This window comes from Phyllostomus hastatus, unplaced genomic scaffold (assembly GCF_019186645.2).
Source record: "Phyllostomus hastatus isolate PE091 unplaced genomic scaffold, TTU_PhHast_1.1 phas_scaffold_78, whole genome shotgun sequence".
Taxonomy (NCBI): Eukaryota; Metazoa; Chordata; class Mammalia; order Chiroptera; family Phyllostomidae; genus Phyllostomus; species Phyllostomus hastatus.
Window position 1 is genome coordinate 99,999,873 of NW_025334041.1, and position 26,805 is coordinate 100,026,677.

Consider the following 26,805-nt stretch of genomic DNA (forward strand, 5'->3'; position numbering starts at 1 on the left):
CCCCTTCATTATTGTTCAAATAAGTTTTCCACTTGTTGCTATTCCTCTTCCCCTTCTGGTAGCCCTATAATTCAGATGTTGTAACGTTTAAAGATGTCCTGGTTCCTAAGTTTCTCCTAATTTTTTTGAATTCTTATTTCTCCATTCTTTTCTGTTTGATTGTTTCTTTCTTCCTTCTGGTCTACTCTATTGTTTTGAGTCCCAGTTTCCTTCCCATCATATTGGTTCTCTATGCATTTCCCTTCATTTCAGTTAGTGTAGCCTTCATTTTTTCATCTAACTTGTGACCTAATTTAACCAATTCTGTGAACATCCTGATCACCAGTGCTTTGAACTGTGCATCTGATAGGTTGGCTGTCTCTTGGTTGCTTAAAAGTACTGGCTTTGGAGCTTTGATTTGTACTTCCATTTGAGCCATTTTTTTTTGGGGCGGGGGGTTCTGGTTGGGCCTGTTATGTATGATGGGTGGAACCTTAGGTGTTCACAAGGACAGGGCAACCCAGTTGCTGGATTGTGATGCTGTATGTGGTTGCGAGATCTGAGATGGAACAATGGCGCTTGCTCCACTCTCTGTCGGATTTCATTTTCTTCTGCTGCTTCCCCCAAGCTAACTGGGCCTTTCTGGTGCTAATTCCCATGTGGGTAGGCTTGTGTACATTCTAGGACCCTGTGGGTCTCTCCAACACACTCTCCTGTGAGACTGGGAGTCTCTCCCTGCTCCTCAACCCCCACAGGTGTTTTCAATCAGTGTCCCGAGGTTCTATTTCCTGGCACTGGACCCTGGGCTGCAAGGTCTGTCTCACTGCCCAATTTCACCTGGTTTATCTGTGCATGAATGTGGCCCAGGTAGCCAGGCTCCTTGTGTGCAGTGCCTGCTTCACAGTCACCTCCTTGCTAGGTCTGCCAGCTGCCTGTGCACCCAGGGTCTGCCCAGTGTGGTCTTGTGCTCAGGATGCCTTACGTGCCTGGGATGCATTAAGCATTCAGTGCCACCGCTTTTTGTGCCTCAACCCCTCTCTGCCTGGCTGCTGAACTCCACCCCTCCTACCAGTCTGGATGAATGTGTATATTTTAACTCCTTGGTTGTCCGACTTCCATACAGTTCAATTTTCTGTCAGATCTGGTTGTTATCTTGTTTCTAAATTGTTGCTGACCATATTTTGGTTGTGCGAGGAGGCACAGTGTGTCTACCTATGCCTCCATCTTGGCCAGAAGTGGAAGTACTGGGTTTTTGAAAGTCATTGAGTGTCTTTGAAGTGAAGAATGCTTTCATGGAGTGGTGGAAATGTGGCAAGAAATGAGGCTGGATGAACCACAGAGCAGGTGCTAGATGATGGAGACACATGCTTTTGGGCTCCATTCTTGGAATATCATACATTTAAGAGTTTTGAGCAGAGTTGTAGCATAATTAGTTCTGGATTTTAGAAAAAACTGGAAGTCTTCTAATTCTACCTCACTCTTTTAGGGACCCATTCATGGACCTTTGAGATTATATACATTCAGACATTTTGTATTATTATGTTGTTTCTTTTCTTAAAGGTGAATTTTCAATTGCAAGATTCTCTTGCTTTCACACAGCTATGCTTCTGCAGACCTCTTTCCTGCCTCCTCCTCTCCATCAGCTCCACAAACCTCTTCTGCAGCTTGGTAAACAACTCCTTAAAAAAAGACTATGTTTTTAGATCACTTTTAACATGTACAATAAACCTGAGAAGGCAGACAGACTTCCCATATACCCCCCATTCCCACACGTGCATAGACTCTCCCATTATCAACATCACTCACCAGAATGGTACACTTTTAACTAAGGATGAACCTACACTGACAGTCATAATCACCCAAAGTTGATGGTTTGCCTCTGAGTCCACTCCTGGTGTTATACATTCATTGTGGATTTGGACACGTGTGATGGCAGATATCCGTCATTATTCTGTCACACAGAATTTTCACTGCTCTAAAAATGCTCTGTCCTCTGCCTATTCGTTTCTTGCCCATTCCCTCCTCATCCCCCATCTGGTAATATTCAGAAGTCTAGTATATTACTCATCATTTGTTATCTAAAGTTGTGTTCTGAAATTGATAATTCCAATCAAAAGAGAGCCCATGGTAGAAGATAGGCAAACAACATAGGCAATGTGTAGTTACTAAAAGATTTTTCAAATCTAAAAATAATCTCAGCTATTCCCTTTGGAGTCTTGTTTCTCCCCTTAATTACTGCATTGGTCTATGTAGACTTTCTTCCTCTAGTTCAAACTGACATTCAGTTTCATAAAGTAGTCTGCCTCTGATTACAGCTAAATGCATGACAAGATTAGAGTACATTCTCTTGCCATTACCCATGTCTGGAAGGGAAATGCACTTTGTGAAAGATATAATTTTATATTTCCTGTTGCGGACCAAGGGAAGATTCATTGAAATATGGAGAGTGGCAACATCATTTTCTGTTTTTACGTAGAGTGTCTTTGTAGATAAATTATATTCTGGATAAATTTTATTCACAAAGGAGACCATAGCTTGCCTTTTCACATTTTTATAACCTAGTAAGATAGAGATGTTCTACAATGTACTGCTTAGGGAATGCCCACAAGATCCAATTCCTTTAGCCAGAGTCTAGGACTCTGTAAAGAGGGCCCTTTGTCCTGGGGTGAGGACAGTGGAAAGCAGCTGATTGGTGACAGAGCAGTGCCTGGACATGGTGATTCTGATTCCTAGAGGTCTGGCTTCTTTCCAAAGTAGGAGCAGAGATGTCTTGTGGAAAGCAGTCTGATTGAAGGCACATTGCATCAAATCCTAGTGTGGCTTCCTGTCCCATGGTTTCTGTCACTGCAGCCCATGGCCCATGCCATCAGAATCGCTGCAGAGTGTGTTAGGCAGATTTCTGAATCCCACTCCAAACTGAATGAATGTGACTCTGGAGGCAGGACTGGGGAATCTGAACTTTTAAAAGCACTTCAGAAGATTTTGTTTCAAATTAATTTTTTAAAAATTTTGAGATAATTTTAGATTGACATGCAATCATAAGGAATAATATAGAGAGACTCTGTAGCCTTTCCCAGAGTCTCCCAATGGAAACATCTTGCAACACTGTTGTACAATATCACAACCAGGGTCTTGACACTGATGCAGTCAAGACACAGAACTTTCCCATCACCGCCTGGATCCCTCAAGTTGCCCTATCATAGCCTCTCCCTCTTCTTTCCCATCTCCACTTCTTTCTTAATCTCTGGGGTCCATTAGTGGTTTCCTTTTCCATAATTTTATCAAGAATGTTAAAAAGAAACCATATACTACATATCCTTTTGGGATTGGCCTTTTAACTCAGGATAATTCCCTGTAGACTCATCTATGTTGTGGTGTATAGTTTGTTCCTTTTTATTACTGAGAAGTAGTCCATGGTATGGACATACCAGAATTAGTTTAATCATTTACTCATTGATGGGCATCTGGATTATTTCCAGTTTTTAGCTATTAAGAATAAAGCTGCTATAAACATTTGTGTAAGGTTTTTGTGTGAACACAGGTCTTTATTTCTCTGGAATGAATGAATGCCCAGTCTTGCAACTGCTGTGTAGTATAGTTGTTGCAAGTTTGGATTTTTGTGAAGGAAAGTACCAAACTTATCCAGATTGGTTGTAGTTTTACATTCCCATCAGTAACTGGATCACTTGATCCAGTTTCTTTGCATCCTTGCCAGCATTGGGTATTGTCACTGTATTTTATTTTAGCTGTTCATGAGTTTCAGAACTTTGCCTAGTATTAGATTTTTGAACATTTTTTTCCTAAATATTTTATGGTCATGCTTTTTACATCTGTGATCTATTTTGAGTTAATTTTTGTGTAAGGGGTGAAACTTACATCAAGATTTTTTTTTAAATCTAAGGATGCACCATTTGTTGAAAAGATCATCTTTTCTCCATTGAGTTGCACCTTTGTCGATATCAGTTGGAATATTTGTATGTCTATTTCTGGGTTTTCTGTTTTGTTTCTTTGATCTGTACCTATCCTTCTGAAAATACCACACAATTTGGATTACTGTAGCTATAGAATAAATTTTAAAATTAGCTAGACAAATTTCTTCCACTTAATTCTTTTTTTAATATATTTTATTGATTATGCTATTACAGTTGTCCCATTTTCTCCCCTTCACTCCCCTCCACCCTGTACACTCTCTCCCACCCATATCCCCCACTTTAGTCATGTCCATGTGTCATACTTATAAGTTCTTTAGCTTCTACATTTCCCATACTATTCTTACCCTCCCCCTATCTATTTTCAACCTACATTCTATGCTACTTATTCTCTGTACCTTTTCCCCCTCTTTCCTCCGCCCACTCCCTTGTTGCTAACCCTCCATGTGATCTCCATTTCTGTGGTTCTGTTCCTGTTCTAGTTGCTTGGTTTGTTTTGGTTTTGCTTTAGGTGTGGTTGTTAATAATTGTGAGTTTGCTGTCCTTTTACTATACATGTTTTTTCTTTATCTTCTTTTCTTAGATAAGTCCCTTTAACATTTCATAAAATAAGGGCTTGGTGATGATGAACTCCTTTAACTTGACCTTATCTGAGAAGCACTTTATCTGTCCTTCCATTCTAAATGAGAGCTTTGCTGGATAGAACAATCTGGGATGTAGGTCCTTGTCTTTCATGACTTGGAATACTTCTTTCCAGCCCCTTCTTGCCTGTAAGGTCTCTTTTGAGAAATCAGCTGACAGTCCGATGGAAACTCCTTTGTTAGGTGACTGTCCCCTTATCTCTTGCTGCTTCTAGGATTCTCTCCTTCATTTTTACCTTGGCTAATGTAATTATGATGTGCCTTGGTGTGTTTCTTCTTGGGTCCAACTTCTTTGGGTCTCTCTGAGCCTCCTGGATTTCTTGGAAGTCTATTTCCTTTGCCAGAGTGGGGAAGTTCTCCTTTATTATTTGTTCAAATACGTGCTCAATCTGTTGCTTTTCCTCTTCCCCTTCTGGTACCCCTATAATTCAGATGCTGGAACGTTTAAAGATGTCCTGGAGGTTCCTAAGCTTCTCCTCGTTTTTTTGAATTCTTATTTCTTCATTCTTTCCTGCTTGATTGTTTTTTTTTCTTCCTTCTGGTCCACTCTATTGTTTTGAATCCCAGTTTCCTTCCCTTCACTATTGGTTCTCTATGCATCTTCCTTCATCTCTTTTGTGGTAACCTGCATTTTTGCATGTAATTTGCACCCAAAATCAACCAATTCTGTGAGCATCCTCATCACCAGTGCTTTGAACTGTGCATCTGATAGATTGGCTATTTCTTGATTGCTCAAAAGGATGAGTCCTGGGGGACTGATTTGTTCTTCTGTTGGAGACATGTCTCTCTCTCCCCCCCCCCCACCCTTAGTCTGGTTGCTCTTGTTACAGTGAGAGGTGGAGCCTTAGGTGTTCCCCTGGGCTGGGTACCCCAGTCGCTATATTGTGATGTTGTATGTGGGGGTGGGGGTGGGCGCGGGCACGGGGGCGGGAGGGAACAATGGCTGTAGCTCCGTTCTCCTGGGATCTCAGTCCCTTCTCTGGGATTCTGGGTTGCGCGCTCTGCTCTGGTCCACAATGCTGCCTCACTGGGTCCGCCAGCCGCCGCTTGCATACACAGGGTCCACCGCTGCGTCCTGGAAGGCTTACACGCTCCCAGTTGCCTTATGTGCCCAGTTCTCCCCGATCTCCGCGTGCCCGCTCCTCCTCTTAGCCCCTCCTACCGGTCTGGATGAACGGGTCTACTTCAACTTCTTGGCTGTACAATTTCCATTCAGATAAATTCTCTATCAGTTCTGGGTGTTATTCCAGCTCTAAATTGTTGTTGTTCTAATCTTGGTTGTGCATGGAGGTACGGTGCACCCACCTATGCCTTCATCTTGCCGGAAGTCTACACTTAATTCTTTTATCAAAATTGTTTTAGTAATTCAAACTCCTTTGCCTTTCCATATAAATTTTACAATAACCTTGTCTATATGTACAAGAAGTCTTGCATGGATTTTGATAGGAATTCCCTTCAACTTGTATATTAATTTGGGGAAAATTGGAAACTCGACATTTTTACTATTTTGAATTTTGTGATCCATGAGCGCATTGCCTCATTTAGTAGTTTTCAGTGTGCAAGTCTGTGCCTGTTTAGGCTTACACCTAAGTTTTTAAAAATGATTGTAAGTGGTGTTTATAATTTTGTTGTCTACATGTTTGTTGCTAGACTACAGACACGTTATTAATTCTTGTATGTTTGTCTTGTATCCTAGGATCTTACTGTCACTTGTTTTAGAATGTTTTTGTAGATCCCTTAAATTTTTCTATGTAGACAATTATGTCATTTGCAAATATGGGCAGGTTTACTTCTTTCTTTCCCATCTGTTTGCCTTTTGTTTTCTTAACACAGTGACTAGGACTTCTAATATTATGATGAAGAAGAGTGGTGAGAATGAGTGTTCGTACATCATTCCTGATCTTAGAGAAAGCATTGCAGTCTGGCACCATCAAGGATAATGTTTATTGTAGGCTTTTTGTAGATGTTCTTGATCAGGTTGGGGAAGTTCTCTTCAATTCCTATTTTTCTGAGAGTTTTTATTATTAATAGGTGTTAACTTTTTTCAAATGCTGATTTTTTTAGTTGAGATATAATTAAATTATATTTTCATTAACTAATACAATCATTGTGATTTTTCTTTTTTAACCTATTTATATGATAGATTACATTGATTAGTTTTCAAATATTGAATCAGCTTTGCATTTCCTGTAACTTCCACTTGGTCTTTAATTCTTTTTATATCTTGTTATATTCCATTTGCTAGTATTATGTTAAGAGGTTTTGAATCTATATCCATGAAGAATATTAGTCTGTGGCTTTCTTTTATTTAGTGTTGTCTTTGTATTGGTATGTGGGCAAGGCCAGCTTCCTAAAATGAATTTGGAAATGTCATTTTCTCCTCTGTGTTCTGGAAGAGATCATGTAGAATTGGGGTTGATTCTTTAAACGTTTGGTAGAATTCTCCAGCGAAATCATCTAGGCCTAGAGATTTCTTTGTTGTATTTGAATTATAAATTCAGTTTTCTTTAATAGTTAATGGGTGCAAGTGATCTCTAGTGAAGTGATCTCTTTCATATTGGGTATGTTGTGGTAGTTTGTGCTTTTAAAGAAATTGGTCCATTTTATCTGAGTTGTAAAATTTGTGTGCGTAGGGTTGTTTGCAATATTTTCTTAAACATCCTGTTTGATATCTGCAGGATCTGTAGTGATATACTGTTTCATTCCTCATGTTGGTAATTTGTATCTTTACTTTTTAAATTTGTCTATTTTGCTGCAGGTTTATCAATTTTATTGAACGTTTCAACAACCGACTCTTTGTATCATGATATTTCTCTAGTGTCTTCCTACATACAATTTCATTGATTTCTGCTGTTTATCATTTTCTTGTTCTTGCTTGCTTTGGGTTTATTTTTCTCTTTTTAATAGGTTTTTGAAGTGGTTGTTTAGATTGTTGATGTGTAACTTTCCTTAACTTTTAATCAATGCATTTAGTTTATAAATTTTACTTTCAATACTGCTTTAACAGTGTCTACAAATTTTAACATGTATTTTTCTTTTAATTCATTTCATTGTATTTTTTCAGTTCTCTTGAGACTTTCTATTCACTTATGAAGTATTTATAAATATGGTCATTAATTTTCAAGTGTTTCAAAATTTTTCTCTCACCTTTTTGTTATTTCTAATTTGACTTTGTTGTGATCAGAAAGCTCACTTCACATGATTTTAATTCTTTTAAATTTGCTGAAGGTTAATTTATGGCTGGGTATATGGTCTAATGGGTTCATGGTCACTGGACAATACTGTGTATTCTGCTTTTGTCGGGTGAAGTGTTCTGTAAATGTTGATCACATTCTGCAGGTTAATGGTGTTTCCTAGGTCTTCTATAGTCTTGCAGTTGTTCAGAGGGGGGTGTTGCTGTTTCCTACTATAATTCTGGCTTTGCCTATTTCTCCTTTTAGTTTTATTGTTTTTTGCTTCATATGTTTTAAAGCTCTCTTGTTTAATACATACTTAGGATTGCGATGTTTTGTTGGTGGATTGAGGCTTTTATCATTAAATAATATCCCTTTTTATCTCTGGCAATTTCCTTTGCTCTGAGTCTACCTGATGTTGATATAGTCACTTGTACTGTCTTTTGATTAATATTTTCATGGTACATCTTTTTCCATTCTTTTACGTTCAACTGGTCTGTATCATTATATTTCAAGTGGATTTCTGAAGAAATTCACAACCATTCACAGAGATCTGTAATATATGTTTGGGTCATATTTTTTGATCCATTCTGTCAATTTGTCTTTTAATTGGTATATTTAGACAATCTGTATTTAATATAACTTTTGATAATTTAGAGTTGAAGTCGTTTATTTTAATACTGGATTTCTGTTTGTTCTTTGTTTTAGGTTTTTCTTTTATTTTTCATGCCTTAATGTGGTTACCTGAGCATTTTTTTTAGAATTCCATTTTCATTTCTCTATAGTGTTTTTGAGTATATCTCTTTAATATAGCTCTTTTAGTGGTTATTCTAGGTATGTAACATTATATATACAAAACTTATCAGAGTCTACTGATACCATCATTTACCACTTCAAGTGCAGTATAGAAACCTTCCTTCCCTTTATAGTCTTTATCCTCATTGTTTATGATATACTTTTAGTATAGTATACTTCATAGTACATTATATATAAATGACTATATTATTGATTGATTATAACTATTTATAATATAATTACCCTAAATATTTCCTTTACATACATTTAGAACCATATCAGACAGTTATAACTTTTTTTCAACCATCAAATATAATTTAGAACTTCAGAAGAGAAGGAAAGCTTATTGTATTTACTCATATTTTTGATGACTATGTTCTTCACTCCTGATTGTCTTAGTTCCCAATTGCTCTTGTAATAAATCATCACAGATTTACTTCAACAAAATGACATAAATTTATTATCTTATAGTTCTGGAGGTCAGGTGTTTGAAATAAATTTCACTGGGTTAAAAGATGAGGTATCAGTACGTCTGCATTTTTTTGTGTAGGCTCTCAGGGAGAATCTGTTGACTTTCCCAATTTTTGAGGCCACCTGCATTTCCTGGCTTGTTTTGTCTTTCTAATCTGGCAAGATTCAACTCTAATAATTTGTTATTTTTCCCAACCCAAGTTACAATCTGCTGGCTAATAAATTCTTAGGTAGATACCTTTGCATCATATTTTAGTTTTACTTTACCTGCAATTTAGTATCTTCAGTTATGATTAATGATATTTTCATCACTTTCTCCCGAGTCACAGATGATCTGTGTTCTAGTTCTTAAGACTTTAAAAAAATTTCTGCTACCTTGTTTTTCTCTAGCCACAAAGCAGGAACAATATATGTGAATATGTGTCCCTGATGATTCCTGTCTGTTGCCTGGACTCCTGATTATAGATAGCTCCGGGTGCCTTCCGTGTCTGTGCACCACACCCCCCTGCAGGGACCCTAGCTCTTACCTGGAAACACTGCAGGCTTCAGTGTATCTTGAACATGACTGAGCTTTCTGTGCCCTTTGAACATGTCCTTACTCTCACTGCCCAGATGCCATTTTGTCCTCCTAGTTGTTTTATCTGACATGGGAATTTAAATTTCAGTGAAAATGGAGAAAAATCTTGCAAAGAAACCTAACCTAAGAATGGCCAGTTTAGCTCCATCAATTTTCTACAAACCAAGCATTCCCTTTTAAAATTTGTAATGGGCTAACCAGGACACCTTCTTGTGGTGCAGCGGCTCTGGTGTTCTGTACGATTCTGTGCCTGTGTTCATCTTCTAAATTGTTTCACATTTTGGTTTTAGAGTTTTAGACATTAGAGTTTCACATTTGAATTGAGAGTTTCAAATTATAATTTTTTAAGTATTTAATTTTTTAGAGAGAGGGAAGAGGAGGGAGATAAATACTGATGTACAAGAGAAACACCAATCAGTTGCCTTTCACACACCCCCAACTGGGGACCTGGCCTGCAACCCAGGCATGTGCCCTGACTTGGAATTGAACCAGCAACCTTTTGATCTGCAAACCAGTGCTCAACCCACTGAGCCACACCAAGCAGGGCTTAGATTATAATTTTTATTGCTGCTAGTCACGGTGCCATTTATTCAGGAGGTTGTAGAGTGGGAGGCAATATAGCTCCAACTCTGGGTCAGACTTCCTGGGTTGAAACTTTCTTCCATCACTACTAACATTGTGAACACTTGGGCCAGTGGTTTAATCAAAACACATTTATTATTAAACTGGGAATAAGAGTAATAATGGCATTTGTTTATTAGATTTTTAATGAGGATCCAAGAAAGGGAAATACTTAGCATGTTTCTGGCATATAGCAACTTTTCAACAGATGCTGACTTTTTAGGTATTTTCTGACAAAAATTAAAACTTCATTGTGGCTCAACTTAACTATCAATTCCTCTTACCAGCCATTAACTTTTGATTAATTTTACATTTAACAAATAATTTAAAAAATTGTTTATTAACTGTGTATGACACACCTGAAAGATAGTCCTTTGTAAACAAGGAGAATCACGGTCCAAGCATAGGTGTGGTTCTCAGACTGCATCACCAGGAATGGTAATAGAAACAAAGTTCTTGGGCCCTACCCCTGACCTGCTGAATCGGAAGTTCTGGGGGTGAGTTCCAGTAAACTGTGCTTTAACCAGCCCTGCAGGGGATTCTGGTGGACACTCAAGCTTGAGAACCCCTGTTAGATTAAGTGTTGATGTTCTGCATGGTTCCTGTCTCATCACGCTGGCTGCAGTGTTTACTGCTCTTCTGGCTGCCATGTTCATCACGTGTCTTCAGCTGGTTAGGAACCTGAAAGGCCCAACATTGACTTAAGTATATTAGCTTTAGTAGGGAAAATATTTTTGATCTAAAGGTGGGGAAAAGCTAATGGCTGAACCAAGCAATTATCTACTGTGAATAATCACTGGAATTATCTTGATTACTTCATTTGATTATTTGCTTTTCTGTTCAGTAGCAATAACTAAGTCTTCAGGATCTTTATGTTCCTTCCTAGGAAATCATCCTTGAGAAACCAGGATTTGATAGTGTCTATAACTGCCTTGTGGGTTGTTATTTTAAGGAGCCTCTTAATTTAATTTTAGTATAAGCCCCTTTTCTGGGTTAGGGTTCTAGTCCTTATTTCAACACATAAAAAAACTTAGAGTGACTACTTAAAACCATTTGGGCTGATTAAAATCATTTTGGGTACAGTCTGGGCAGTTGTAAATATACTTTCATTTATTCTGGACAGATAATTTCTGGATAAACAGTAATCAGTTTCGGTTTCTAAAAGCTATAATGTTAAGGTTTTTACATGTTTTCTAAGCATGCAAATTGAACTATAAACATTACATAGAATTGAGAAAGGAAATATTTAATCTTTTATAAATTTAGTATATGAATTTTCAGACACACCTGTATAACATCATTTCTGCCACCTCTTGCTGTGGAGTTTGGGTTTTTCATCATACCAAACCACTAGTTCTTCATATTTAAAATGAAGATAGAAAGCCCATTTCAGAGGTTGTGAAGATTAAATGAGATAATGTAAGTAAGTATCTGGCACAGAGAGCTCAAGAAATATTGTCAGTATGTCTGAGGCCTTTTGAACATGACCTAATTTTGATATACATTTAGTCATCTTTTTAGTTGATAAGACAATTTATATACATTTTCATTTCTGGTTCCTTGTTTGGGTCTTTCAATTTTTTGAAGTATATAAAGTAAATCCCTTTATAATTTTTTTTTTAGTAGAGAAGCATTTTAATGATACTTTCTGCCAGCTTTGACTTTGTTTCATAAAATTTTAGAATCAGATCTAGGAGTGATTGATTTCAGAGGCCATCTATGTTTAAGGTCCCTCTTTACCAAATAAAGAATCTGAGGCTCTGAAAGTGGAAATGACATACCCAATGCCTCATAGGTGGTGGTTGACACGATGTCACTTGTTCCCTATAAGTTGGTAACCTGTTAAATGACAGGGAGAAATATATCTTCTCAAATGTCCAAAGCTCCTGTCCTTGGCTCTACTCAATATGGGCTCTAGTTGCCTCTACTTACCTTTATCACTTCCTAACACCTCATGATTCTGCAGGATGCATAATAGTGAGGGTTTTCTTTACTCCAGCTCTGCTAATGTTATCTTTCTTTCTTTTTATTTCTTTTTTTTTTGGCCTGAAAGACCCTTCCCACTACTCCTCATTTTTAACTAATTAATTCTAATTATGAAGCACAGAGTAGAATTCCTTGAAGCCCACACAATCCTGTTTCCACCCCTCAGCCCCCACAAGTTATCCCAGGCTATGCTCTGAAAGGGCACTGGAAACATGCATTATTTATTTCTCTGTTTTCAGTATCTAGTGTAGGGTCTGTTACATTTTATATGTTCAGCTAATCTTTGTTGAATTGAGCTATTGTTTGGCTTCTTGAATTGTATTTTTGATTATCTTTACTTACATGCCATTGTGGCCTTCTCTGGACTAATACTTTAAGACCCAACTGCCCACAACTCAGGTTTATTTACAAATATCTACAAAAATGGGACCTATGGTCCAGAGACCAGTCCCAGCTTTGTTACTAAAATGTTATGAGAATACAGAAAATTTATGTCTTAGTGCCCTGGTTTCTTTCTTAAGTTTTTCTGTTGTAGTGAAATATAACATGCAAACAGAAAAATGCATTACACATAGATTTACCCTTAACTGATATACTACAAACACCCCTGACTCCACCACAAAAGCTGGGAAATGAAGAATTGCCAGATGCTGCTCTCTGCCCTTCACTGATCACGACTCCTTTCTTTATGCTACAGGTGAGCTCAGTTCTGACCTTATTGATAGTTGCTTCTGTACTTCTGGAAATATTTTTGCTATCTAAGGATATATTCTCAATGACTTTAGATCAGCTTTACCTCCTTTTGTACTTTATAGAAATGGAAGCATACATTAGCCATTATTTTGTGTTTGGCTGATACAGAGAAATACAATTGCCTTTTCTAAATTGTGGTAAAAATATAAAACTTAACCATCTCAACCATTTTTAAGTGTATAGTTTAGTAGTGTTAAATATACTTACATTGTTGAAATACAAATCTTCAGAACTTTTTCATTTTGCCAATATGAAACTATACCCACTAACATGTTCCCTTTTCTTACTACCCCCAGCCCTTGGTGACCACCATTCTACTTTCTGTTCTTATGAATTTGACTGCTTTAGATGTGTCATGCAAGTCCTGTGTAATACTCCATTGTGTATGTATAGCACATGTTGTTTATCCATTCTTCTATGGATGAACATTTGCGTTGCTTCCTCCTCTTGGTCCATAAACATGAGCATGCAGACATTTCTTTTGAGATTCTGCTTTCACTTCTTTGGATAGATACATAGAAGTGGAAACTTTAATCATTTTTGTTGTATGGTTTAGCTTTGTAGTTTCTGTAGAGTAGGTGTTACAGGCCAAAATAGCCCTGACCACTAACTTATTGATCAGTCTGATGAGCTACTTGCTAGTAATTAGAGTGGAGTGATGTCAACTTCTAGCTGGATTTCAGGCTCCAGAAAAAACTAGGATTGGCTGATACCATGTTCAACCTTGATGGGTTCTGTAAATAAACAAGAGAGATGCTGGGGAAAAGTAGGGAGGTTTGAGGTCACATGAATCATTTGAAGAACAAAAGGGCTAGGTCATTTTTTTCCTAAAGTGTAGTCCACATGTTACAGGACCCCACCTATGCTGTTCTGAAATAGCTGTGGGGTTCTATTGCCCACCACCAAGAAGCATGACTCCCAATGCAAGGGTTTGGTGAAAAAGGAAAGTGGTTGTTTATTTACAGGTTATACAGATTCAGACTACTGGCAGATTTCTGCTGTTAAGGACCATTGCCTTCAAAACAACCAAAAACACATAGTCCTGCCCCCCTTTGCCAACCCAGGCCAGTTTCAGAATGCACTAGTCAGAGGTACTGTCTCCCAGAAAAGCAGAAGTCCAAGGCTCAACATTCCTGGTCACAGTTCAGCATTCTAGGCATCTCCTACTAATCTGTGCTTGGTTAGGGAAGGTCCCCACACAGCTCCATCAGCTCTGCTGCCATGTTTTCTGGGCAGATTTTCCAGCAGGTCTCCTCTTTCTTACTCCAGCTCTTGCTCCCAAACCATGTGACATCTCCTTATTCCAAACCTCATAGTACCTCCTTACACACCAGACCTCATGGCTGAATTCCCCTACTTCATGGCTCCTTCCTCATGGTTGCTATTTACTACTGACCTCATTGCTGATGTGGCAGTCCTTCAACACCCTTTCAAACTGCATGGCTGCTCTCTCATGGCTGTCTGCCCTTATTTTTAAATGCCAACCTGGAACTTCCTACATGACCTTGTGGCTGGCCCCTCCTGCAATGGGCTACCTTTGCCAGTTCCCTCATACCATTTTTAACCTTCTTTCAGCTGCCGTTTTTAGTCAGGGCAAGAGTACCCTGTGACTCAGGAGCCCGTGCTTCCCTGCTTCTCTCTCAGGCACCATGTAAGTTGCACCCCCAACCCCCCATGTCACTAGTCATTGTACATTCTGAAAGTCACATACTCCTTTTGCCTTGGGTGGCAGCTGCTTCCCTTCAGGAAAGACTCAGTTATCAACTTGCCTTTGATATGAAAAGTATCTTAACTGCTGTATCATTCCCTTCCCCCATGCCTCATCCATGGGCTGTGGGGAATATGCTTTGCTATTTTCAAGGACCTTACTTTTCACCCCGTTTCACACAGACTCCTTGCAATCTCGGAGATCCTTTCAAAAGGTTTGTGAGGTTAGAACACTTTCATAATAATAAGATGATATTTGCCATTTTCACTGTGCTGATATTTGGACTGATGTTGCGAAAGGAACGACAAAGTTACTGATGCTTTAGCATAGATGGAGACAGTAGCTTTAAACTACGTTCTCCATCACCATGCACATGTTATTGAAAGGACATGTGACTGTTCTCAATTGAGTAGTAAAAATTATTAATTTTATTAACTTTGATCTCTGAGTATATGTTTTTAATATTTTGTGTTAAAAATGGAATGTATGCATAAAATACTTGTGTTCTACATTGAAGTATGATATCTTTTAATAATAGTTGTAATAGAAGATTATGGACTAAGAAAAAGCATTTGTGTGATTGAGTTGAAAGATGAATTAGCCAACTGTTTATGGAACTCCATTTTTACTTGAAACTATAGTTATTCAGACTTGTGTATTTGGTAGACAGCCATTTTTTATGAAAATATATGAAGTGAGTTTGTTTCTTCAATAAATAACTCACAGTAATTATTGCTAGTGATGAAATTTGAAATTTCAACTGAAAAAGAGAATTTTTGGAAAACTTGTCTTCGTCACTCTGTGCTTGATAGTTTCCCAACAGTTGAGGCTATTTTTGATGACCTCAGTAATAATATTGATGAATTTGCTTTTTTGATATTATGTGATAAAAGTTATCAGCATTTGAAAGTTCTGCATAACTCATGAACCAGTATTTTCCAAATTATCAATGCATGGTATTATAAAGCCACACACGAATAAAAGACCCATTCAAAGCATAAATAGATAAATTATTTTAATGTAAGAGATTATGAAAATTTCACTCAAACTGAAATTTTCAAATAAACTACCATTTGTTGAGTTTATAGTATAAAAAATATCCACAATTAACTGAAAAGACTATTAAAATACTCCTTCCTTTTCCAACTATGTCTGTATAAGGTTTTCTTTATATCTTTCAACCAGAAAACATAGTACAATAGATTAAATGAGAATCCATAGTCTTCTATGGATTAAGACTATTAAGACTATTATTTAAAAATATTTGCAAAAATGTAAATGAATGCTATTTTTCTCATTACTTTTATGTTTCAAGAGTGAAGCTATCTTTACAGAATGTTAATGTGCTTCAGGTTATTACTACTATTTTCAAAGAAATTATTAAGTATATTTAAAATTCTAGATGGTAAATATCAATAGATATAACCCACAGAAACAAAGCTCTTTTTTCATTGTTAATACTTTTTAAGAATGTGAAGTGGTCCTGGGAACAATATATTTGAGAACTGCTGGTCTAGGGAAAATAGTACTTATCTGTTCCTTATATCTTTCCCAGACATTTCCCTGCAATCAGAAGTTTTGAGAACCAAAACTTTTGCCTAAAACAAAGATCATGTGGACATATAATCTTATAATTTAGAATGGTAAATACCAAGCTTTTTTCTGGTGAGTGTAGTATACATGAAAAACAGGTATTAAGGGCCACTGTAGAGCTTATATCAACTGTGTACTTTCCCTGGATTTAATTTGGAAATAGGGCCTTGCTCAATGGCAGAGGACCCAGTGAAGGAGAATAGTCCCATGTGGATTTTCCAAGTAACTGATATATCAGAAGGGATTGAGTATATTAATACAAATATACAATGTTTTTTTGGAGTGGGGGTTGGGGAGACTTTTTTGCAGTCTGTTAAAACGGTTTTCAATTTCCATCAATTAGATAGCATCTCAAATACATATTCAAGAAAAGTCACACACTTCATCTTTGTTCTTGGCTTTCTGATTTCAGAGCACCTGGGCTGAGCTGACATTTTATTCCCTTCCCTCAGGAGTACTGATTTTGTGTTTAACCACCTTCCAAGCAAGGAACATCTTTATGGCTTGAAACTTTTTTAGATGCATCAAAAGAACTCCTGGAATATTCCATGAGTATTAGACAGGTGAATCATGCTTCTATTTCTTGATGAGAAATAATTGATGTGATATAATTGAATGTGATCTAGTTCTACCCTAAATTGGAAATATTGATAAGATGATAACTAGTACATAATGAATCTCACAATCTACTGACAAACCTGCAGTTTCTTAAAGGGTCTAAATCTAAATCATTATTTCAGAGCTGTGTTAAGTTTAAATTCTCCCTATGGCCATTTTTTGACAGGCTTTCTGATATATCAAGCTGTATATTTATGTAGCTAACATTCATAATCTCATAGAAAGAAATTTGGAGAAATGAATGGGAAATAGCATTAGTGTATTAATAAAATATTGGTATAGATAAGCACAGGATATGTCTATTGTTCAGTTTTCTTTTCTGTGATTTAAAACAAAAGCATTGGAGCAATACTAAAATTCAAAGTTAACCATTTAAGGTTTACTGTTTGGAAAATTGAAACTACCTATCTAATCATGTGCTTATCAGTGCAAGCTATTGAAATTATTACCTACCTGCAAGTTTAAAACAGATATTAAAAACATTTCTACATTTAAAACCTGTTTTCTTTTGGGGGGTGTAATTCCTACACCCAACACCTACATTTCTTGCACCTATAAAATATTGCATAGAAACCAAGATAAATATATTCTACCTCTCAAATCTTTCAATTATTTTAAATGCCAAAAACAATGGTGCAAAAAGCCTTTATGAAATGGCCCTGCCCATCCCTCTGACTCCATCTTTCCCCATTCCTCCAGGTGTCCCCAACATTCCAGCCTGGAGCTCTTTGAACTTTCCTAAACAGACCATTTTTATTTTTAGAAACCCCTACTTCACACATATTGCTCCCTCTGCCCCAAATAGCCCTCATTCTTTAATTCCTAGCAAACATGTAATTATTTTTCAAAATATAAGTGACACCTTAATACTTATGTGTGCTTAGTATGAAGAAAGTGGTGTTCTAAGTATTTGTACATATTTCTATTCCTTAATCCTCACTACCACTCCATGAGATAAATGCTATTATTTTCCCCATTTTAAAGAGGACAGTTAGCACAGATGTTGTCAGAACATACCCCCATCATTAAGTGAGCATGACTGAACCTAATATTGTCGCCTTTTCTGGAAAGCTTTCTGTGATGTTTCTGGCAAGAGAAAAGTTTTCAAAGCTTATGTCTCTGTTCCTGGTTCATATTTTTTGATATAGCACATATTATATGGCTGCCATGATTTGTTTTCACTTCTCTTTAACTTAGGTAGTGAAACTGTGACAAACAGAAATTGTGTTTTATTCAACCCTGCATAGAGGGTTGAAAGAATATGTCACCCCAAAATATGTCACTTTGGCATGTGGATTATTTTAAAATGAAGGAAATCAAGACCAGCAGATTTAAGAAAAACTTACCTCTGCCTTAACTAAAATAATTTAGAGAGAGAGAGCGTGCAAGTGAGAGCATGTGCACATGAGTGAGCTATTATCAGACACCTTTTATTTGAATGACCTATCTGTATGGCAGGGCAAACATTTAATTACCAAACACCTGCCATTCTTACTGTCCTGTGAATTACCCTCCTCATTGAAACCTCTGGTCTTTAGCATGAGACACCATATAAAACTTCAATTGCCCAACTTGTCCTTGGGTCTCATAGTTTTGGCCCTCCCTCCATACATACAAAATTAAATTTAATTTCCTCCTCTGAATCTGTTTTATGTCAGTTCAATTCTTCGACCAACAAAAAGAACCTAGAAGGGTAAAGAAAAAAATTTCCTTCTCAGCACTATCTTGAATAGATTACAACATTAAATATGTCTTTCCTACTTTGAATTTTGCCCCTAGAGCTCTCAATATTTTTTAACAGACTTTTTTCTGTAAGCCAAACTTCACTTATCGGATCTGGGTGGATTTGTTAGCAGGACTGAAGACAACTGGACATCTGTCACAATTTATGAATGGTAGACCAATAGAGCCAGAAAACTTATTGCACAGAATGTGTGCTACTCTTTTTTTCTCTTTTCTCAGGAAACTGAGTTAGTTCAGTAAAGAAACTTATCCAATGTCAGAGAGTTTTTAGCAGGATATGGACCAGACTCTGGTTCTCCTTACCAGAGTAAGTTTTCCAGCAAAAAATGTTCAATTTCTTCCCTAGAGTCTGCAATTAGAAGTTAGATTAGTATCCTTAGTTTCTGTGCTCAGGGCATGTTTGAACTCTACAGTGAAAGCAGTATATGCATTTTTAGAAAATAGTTCTAAAGATTAGTTATTTCTTTATAGGTCAAAACTGCTTTGTTAAAATTTCCCTTCTGTCAAACAAGTTCCAAATTTACAAATGAATTCCTTTTTGATTACACAGAAATGCTTCCATGCTATCTCATTAAAGATGAATATTTCTTCCTTTAAGTTTTAAAAGTAACTGGAAGATGAGCTGCCCCAAACCTAAAATGCTGTTACAGTAGGAGATTTCTTTAAATTCATGGTAAAATAGAAAATGCCACCTTAAAAAAAAGCTTTTATTCAAGTTACCATTTATCATTTATTTTATTAAATTCTTCACTAATAGGGATACTTCTGGCAGCTAAAATATTTCAATAAAAATATGTAAAAAGGAGAAGGTAGCCTGGGGGTGGTAAGAGAGAAAAGCCTGTGGGAGCTTTCTGTGAACACTCAGAGGAAAAGTATTGGAACAGACTGTAAATTGAATAAGTGTGTAGATGAGAAGATGTTATTGGAAAAGCTACGGTTACTTTGCTGTCTTGGAAAGGCATGGTCAATGTAGCAGCTACAGTGGTTGAAGGTAACTTGATTAGAATTGGCAAAGGTATGATTTAAAAGAATTAAAATATTAAATTGCTGTTAAGATATAGATGAGAGTTTGCTCTTGGTACAACTCCTTCTCCCTACCCTCTCTTTAAATGATCCAAAAGACTTAAGTTATTCTTAAAAGTCTGATAGGTTTTGATGTAATGGGAGGACAACTTCTTTAAGCCTAATAGATCTAAAGAGTATTCAGGTTCCTTACAAAAATCTGTAGATATTAAAGAGGGAAATAAAGTCAATTGCCATGTAAATCAATTTTTACGCATATGTGCATATATTCCATTTTCAGCGAGGTGTGACCCCTTAGCTGTTCTCAACTAAATGAGTTCAGTTCCTGGATGTAAGCTGTAGGAATAATACTTTCCTTTTGTGTTCATTAAAATAACATCTTCCTTTGAAGACACAATACTTCTAGGTGGAAATTTACTCCTTTAATTGAGAATAGCAGTAGAAAGTCTTTTTTCCCCTCTCTTTTTTCTCTTTAATTTACATTTCCAAAGGTGAGCACAGTTGGAGTCCATTTTGGGACAAAACTAGTCTGTTTCAGTGGAGAATCTGCTATGGAAATTCTTATTCCAAAGTGTTTGGACAAGTCAGGAGTGTATTCTTTTCAGTCAGTCTCATTGTCTAAGGACAAAAGATAATATTTACAAAAATGTTTCTCAAAGGCACTACTTGAAGAAAGGATTGGCATTTTCTTGGTGTACTGTATTCTGTAAAGAGGCATAGTTTATTGCTGTTTCAGACAGGTACCCCTAGAGCAGGCAGAGATACTGTTAGATAATGTTAGATACAGTTAGAGATTTTCCTTAGAAACACAAAGATAATAAACATAAGTGAATGAATCTTGCTGATTGTATAAATATAGCAATTAAAACTCATCTGTCTTGATTAAATGCTTTCTAATAAAGCATTGACTCAGGCAATTTAACCCTAAATGGTCTGTACTGAGCCAGAGAAATGGGGGACCAAAATGAGGAATAACACTATAGTGTTAAAAATAAAATTCTGTCAAGTATATTTGAAGATCTAATTGGCTGTATTAAGCAATTTGTGAATTGGGCAGTATCCTAACAACCAGAAGCAGTGCTCTGAGAGGTTATACAAAATGGGAGGTTTTAATAGACAGAAGGAGGATGGGTCAAGAAGACATTAGCAAAGTAAAAGGAAGAATTATTTTTAGGCCAGGACACATCTTTTTGGGGGCTGGGGTGAAGGACTGGCAAGGGTTTTAACATGCAGATTGCCTCTTCTTCCTCTGGGGCATGGCGAGGCCCATATGACAGAAAACTCCAGACTGGTGAAGTAAGACTTATTTTTCTGGGAGGGGTTCAAATTACCATTAGGTTAGGTGTTAAATCTATAAAATCTAAGTTGAATTCATGGGCTTTAGCAGGAGTGCACCGTTTTGTACTTTTCTCTTTAGTGATAGAAACCAAGAAAAACCCAAAAGTAACCAAAATAGGATAGGAATGTATACATGGGTGACCTTCGACCTCCCTGGGAAGTGTAGCTACTTAATGTACTCATGTCATGAGATTATAGTAAGGATAATGTAGAGATGACCCTGAAAAATAAATGCAGGAATCTAAATATAGCAACTTTATAAGAAAAATAATGGTGCAATTTATATAGTCCAGTAAAAATATGCAATATTTATGTGTAAAAAAATATAGCAACTTTATTATTTGTTGGCTATACTTTTTCCTTTACCTTTCAGTGATTCAAAGAACAAAAAGGTTAGGTTCCATTTCAGTAACTCTTTGCGTAAGTAAAGATTTTCAATGCCCAGGTAATGACCACAACATAATTCCAGAGAAACCTTATTCTAACAGAATTTGAGCTGTAAATGCAAAAGTATATAGCACTCAAGAGCAGGCAAGTTTCACTAAAATCAATTCTGAAGTAGAGATGGACATTTCTCCAAAGGTTTATCCATATCATGCTGGTCTATTTCAGGACACAATAAAAGTGCTTAAGATTTCAGCAGCTTCCGCCTCTCATGCCTTACGTTATTGTTTCTAGTTGCCCTTGTTGTTTAATCAAAGTCATAGATTAAAGTCATTTCTAGAATATAGTCAGAGGAGGCAGTGAAAGTCAAGATCATTATTCTTTAGGGATTCTAGACTGTTGCAAGAAAAGGGTACAACAGGTGAGCCAATGTGCTTTTCCATAGCCTGAAGCTGGACCACTTCTTGCTGATCTGATATAAAATAGAATTTGTTTCCTGCTCTTAAGTCCCATTAGAGTTTTAAGCATTTAAACAATGTAGAATTACACAGGGGAGATTTATAAATCAATCAATCAATCTATATCTATCTATCATCTTCTCTTGAAAACAGAAATGGAAATACAAAACATGCTCTAGACATCTACCTGTATGTTCTTATCAACAAATCTGCCTTTCTGATAGGGCAACATGCAGTCAAAGTATTTAAGCAAGATCATTTCCAAGAACCAAAGATGGAAAGTAGTGAGGAAGAGGGGTAATGCATCACACTCCTAGATGAAAGGCAAGTTAATATTAGTCCCTTTGTAATTATTGTATGCATCTCTCTTAAGAAAATAAACACAAAAGATAAAGCCTTAGGATGAACTTTATGAACCCTGGATTAGCAAGGAGGTCTAGATAGGTAAAATTCTTTTTTTTTTCCATATTTTTATTGTTGTTCAACTACAGTTGTCTCCACTCCCCTCCCACCCCAGCCATCCCCACTTCCCACCCTTGATCCTACCTCCATTTGGTTTTGTCCATGTGTCCTATATACATGTTCCCGAAAACCTTTCTAACTGCCATAATTAATCCAAATAGATTGTATTGCATGTCTGTTCCTACATGCTACTCCATTTTAACTACTTCTGTTAATGTTTTCATGAAGTAAAGCCATAAGCCAAAGCACACTAGTACCATGGAAGGAATTGGGAAAGAGAAGATACAACACAGTAGCCTGAAAGAATTGGGGCTCATATAGGAAGACCAAGGTTTTCAATCTACTTCTTTTATGCGAGTTCTTCTTTAAACTCAAGTTGCTTTATCTGTACAAACCCTTCAGAGGATGTCTTCAACACAACAACTTTCATCTCTAAGCTCTATTCCATGTCTAGTCTGAGTGAAAGGCCATTTTCATTTTGCTAAAATTAAGGAAAATATATTAAGAACCATGCCCCAATAGTTTGAGCAGAACAGAAGGTAGCAGTCCTAGCTACAGTGAGACTGTAATGGCTTTCTGAGAGTTCACTGTCACCTGTCCTTCCGTTTGGTCTTCCCTTGGTTCAAGGTTTTATTGCCAATGAATCAGAATTTTTAAAGAAGAATGACAAAATCAAAAGAATAGCTGTTCCTTTTGATGAATTTAAATATATTCTGTTTACGAAAGACTTGGCCCTCTACTTTTTAAACTTCTAGTCTAGAGTCTAGGAAGCAGAACATTGCAGCCCTTACCCCGGCTAAGGAGTGCTGGCACAGGGGTGGAGAGACTGAGCCCAACGGTTCATGTTGTTTTAGTTCCTGCCTCACCCATATCCTTGGTTTGTTTCATCTACATTTTAGCATGCCTTTACTGTCCATCTAAGTTTTCATAGGATAAATTCACTTTGTGTTCTACTTATGCAAAAAGTAATGATGTATTCTTATTAAAAATTATAGTCCTCCATCATGCTTTTATTAGATTTAGACTAACCCTGATCTGGTCTATGGCATTCCAGTTTTTATAGACACACTCTTCAGAAATATACAAACACATACATACATACATACATACATACACATAAGTGTGTATATATATGTACATATATAATTGTGTATCTTGAAAAACAAAAGTAAACATACTTTTTCACCCAGACTGGTGTGGCTCAGTTGGTTGAACACCATCACCCAGTTTGAGTCATGGGCCGGGTGCATGCCTAGGTTGTAGGTTGGGTCCTGGGTCTGGGCACATACGAGAGGCAACCGACCAATTTTTCTCTCATTGATGTTTATCTCTATCTCTTTCTCCTCTTTCTAAAAATAAATAAATAAAATATTAAAAAATGCATTTTAAAATGAATAGGGCTTAGAAACATTTCCATATTAGAACTTACAGTCTCTTTTTTTAAATAAAAAATTCAGTCATATACAATGTACTCATACTTGTGTTTGTTCAGATAATATATCAGAAATATCTCTTCAGCTTAGTACATTTAAAATGAGTGACCCATAATTTATGTAGCCATTCACCTGTTTAAGGGACAGTTGTTTCCAAATTTTACTGTTATTTAATATACAATGGCAGTCTTTTACGTGCATGTTTGTTACCTGGTGGAATAATATTTTAGTATAAATTAATACATATAAAAATAAAGAACTGAGGGTGTGAACATTTTAAATTGTCATATTGATGTCATATTGGTCCAAGAAGGCTTTACTAATTCACATGTCCACTGTAATGCATGAGAACCCCCGATTCTCCCTACCCTCACTAATAATACCGATGTCATTAATCATCTTAATTTTTGTCAACCTGATAGAAATGCTCTATTACTGTTTGAATTTGTCTTTTAATCATTACAAATTAATTTGAGGATCTTTTCTCTTTTTTAATTCTTCTGTACATTGCTTTTTCATAACCTTTGCTCATCTTTTTATTAAATTATCAATCTTTTTTGACTTAGAAAAGTTCTTAATATAGTTCACATCAGTGTGCCACTTTTTTAAAAGTATATTTCATTGATAATGCTGTTATAGTTGTCCCAATTTTTTCCCCTTTGCCACCCTCCACCCCGTACCCCTGTTCCCTCCAGCAGCTTCTCCCATCTTAGTTCATGTCCATGGGTTGTGCATATAAGTTCTTTGGCTTCTCCATTTCCTGTACTGTTCTTAACATCCCCCTGTCTATTTTGTACCTACCAATTATGCTTCTTATTCCCTGTACCTTTTTCCCCATTCTCCCTTTACCCTCTTCCCACTGATAACTCTCCAAATGATCTCCATATCAATGATTCTGTTCCTGTTCTAGTTGTTTGTTTAGTTTTTGTTTCTGTTTTTTAGATTCAGTTGTTAATTGTGAGTTTGTTGTCATTTTACTATAGATAGTTTTGATATTCTTTTTCTTAAATAAGTCCCTTTAGTGTTTCATGTAATAAGGGCTTGGCGATGATGAACTTCTTTAGCTTTACCTTGTCTGGGAAGCACTTTACCTGCCTTTCAATTCTAAATGATAGCTTTTCTGGATAGAGCAATCTTGGTTGTAGGTCCTTGCTTTTCATCGTGTTGAATACTTCTTGCCAGTCTGTCTTTGCCTGCAAAGTTTCTTTTGAGAAATCAGCTGACAGTCTTATGGGCACTCCTTTGTAGGTAACTTTCTTTTTTTCTCTTGCTGCTTTCAAGATTCTCTCTTATCTTTAACCTTTGGCATTTTAATAATGTTGTGTCTTGGTGTGGTTCTCTTTGAGTTCATCTTGTTGGGACTCTTGGTGCTTCCTGAACTTGTATGTCTATTTCCTTCACTAAATTGGGGAAGTTTTCTTTCAGTATTTTTTCAAATAAGTTTTCAATTTCTTGCTTTTCCTCTTCTTCTGTCACCCCTATGATTCAGATGTTGGAACTTTTGGAGACTTGTTCTGCTGGCTGCTGCCACCACCACCTTGCCACTGCTGCTGCTGCCACCACTACATCACATTCTATCCACCCTGGCTCCCTGTCCCCACCCCTCCTACCTGTCTGAATGAATATGGCTTCTTTAAATCCTTGGTGGTTGGACTTCCATGCAGTTTGATTTTCTGGCAGTTCTGGGTATTGTTTTGCCAGTAGTTGTGATCCGTCTTATGGTTGTGCAAGGAGGACAAGCCAGTTTGCCACTTATTTTTAATTTTACAAATAGTGTCTTTTAAATCTCGAATAGTCAGCTTTTCTTTTTCTGCATTTGTTTTTGAGTCACATTAGAGGTATAGGTATAAATATTATTTCAGATATTAGTCTGTCATGCTTTGTGTACAGGTTGAGTCTAAAAATTATATCCAAAGTTAAGTCTTATTAAGTCCAATAAGACTTAACAGTATTATGAGTATAAAGGTGGTTTTCACTATAAAACCAAATAGTACATATGGGATCCTGGGAAAAGAAATGGAATCTGTTAACATTAACCTCATGCCTCTCAAAAGAATATGATATTAAGGACAAAGGATTCTGTTCCTCTCTCTTCTGAGATAGTTTATTGATTTTCAGAGAGAGGAAGAGAGAGAAACATTGATTGGTTGCCTTTCATACACTCTGTGACTGGGGATCAAACCCACAACCTAGGTATATGCCCTGACTGGGGATCAAACCTACAGCCTTTTGCTGTATGGGATGATGTTCCAACCACCTGAGCTACACTGGTTAGGGCTCTTTCTCTTTTTTAATATTCCAAAAATATTTTGAATATGTCTCAAAATTGATGCAGATACAATATCTGAAATTTTAGTTTGCTTCATATACAGACCATTAATTTTTAAACAGCTTTTTGTTTTTCTTGATGTTTTTAATTACTTCTCAGTAGTGAAAACATTACTCTAGTTATCAGCAGGATAGAAAGGAAGGTCAGTAGTCAAAATTCAAACAAACTTAACTTTAAGATATCTGACTTTAATTTTATATGCCTATCAATAGCACTCACTTGGTAGATATATATGAAGTATTTCATTCATGAAGGTGCCAAAAATTTTGGATCCAGAGGTATACACGTAGAACTACTGTGGTTAAAAGCAGTCCAGGATCTTCAGTTCTTGGCCTTATTTCAAGGGCATCTCTTTACTTTTGAATCTTTACATGTGAGCACATCGTCAGTAAGTCTTCCTGAAGTCTGGAGTTTGCATTCGCATTGAAGGGTGAGTTTTAAATTGGGTGGGATTCTCCAGAAATGATTTATTTCTTGGTGGAGCATGAGGAAAAGGCATGGGAGATGTACAATCTCCCCAGGTGGCTTAGACAAAATGAGGAAGTGGTTTTTGAAAAAGCCATTAAATCTCTGAAAAAGCTTATTATCAATACAGCAATGTGACTATTATGTGACACAGAATAATGTACAGTAAGGCCTTTCAAAATCAAGCACTTGCCACAGTTAGTTATTTTAAGGTACTGGAGACTTCCTTAGGTTTTCTTAATGCAGCAGTATTTTTAAAATGATGGATTACATGTTTAGAATAGGGACAGGTGGGGAGAGAAATGGGAAATGCCAGCTTTAGAGTG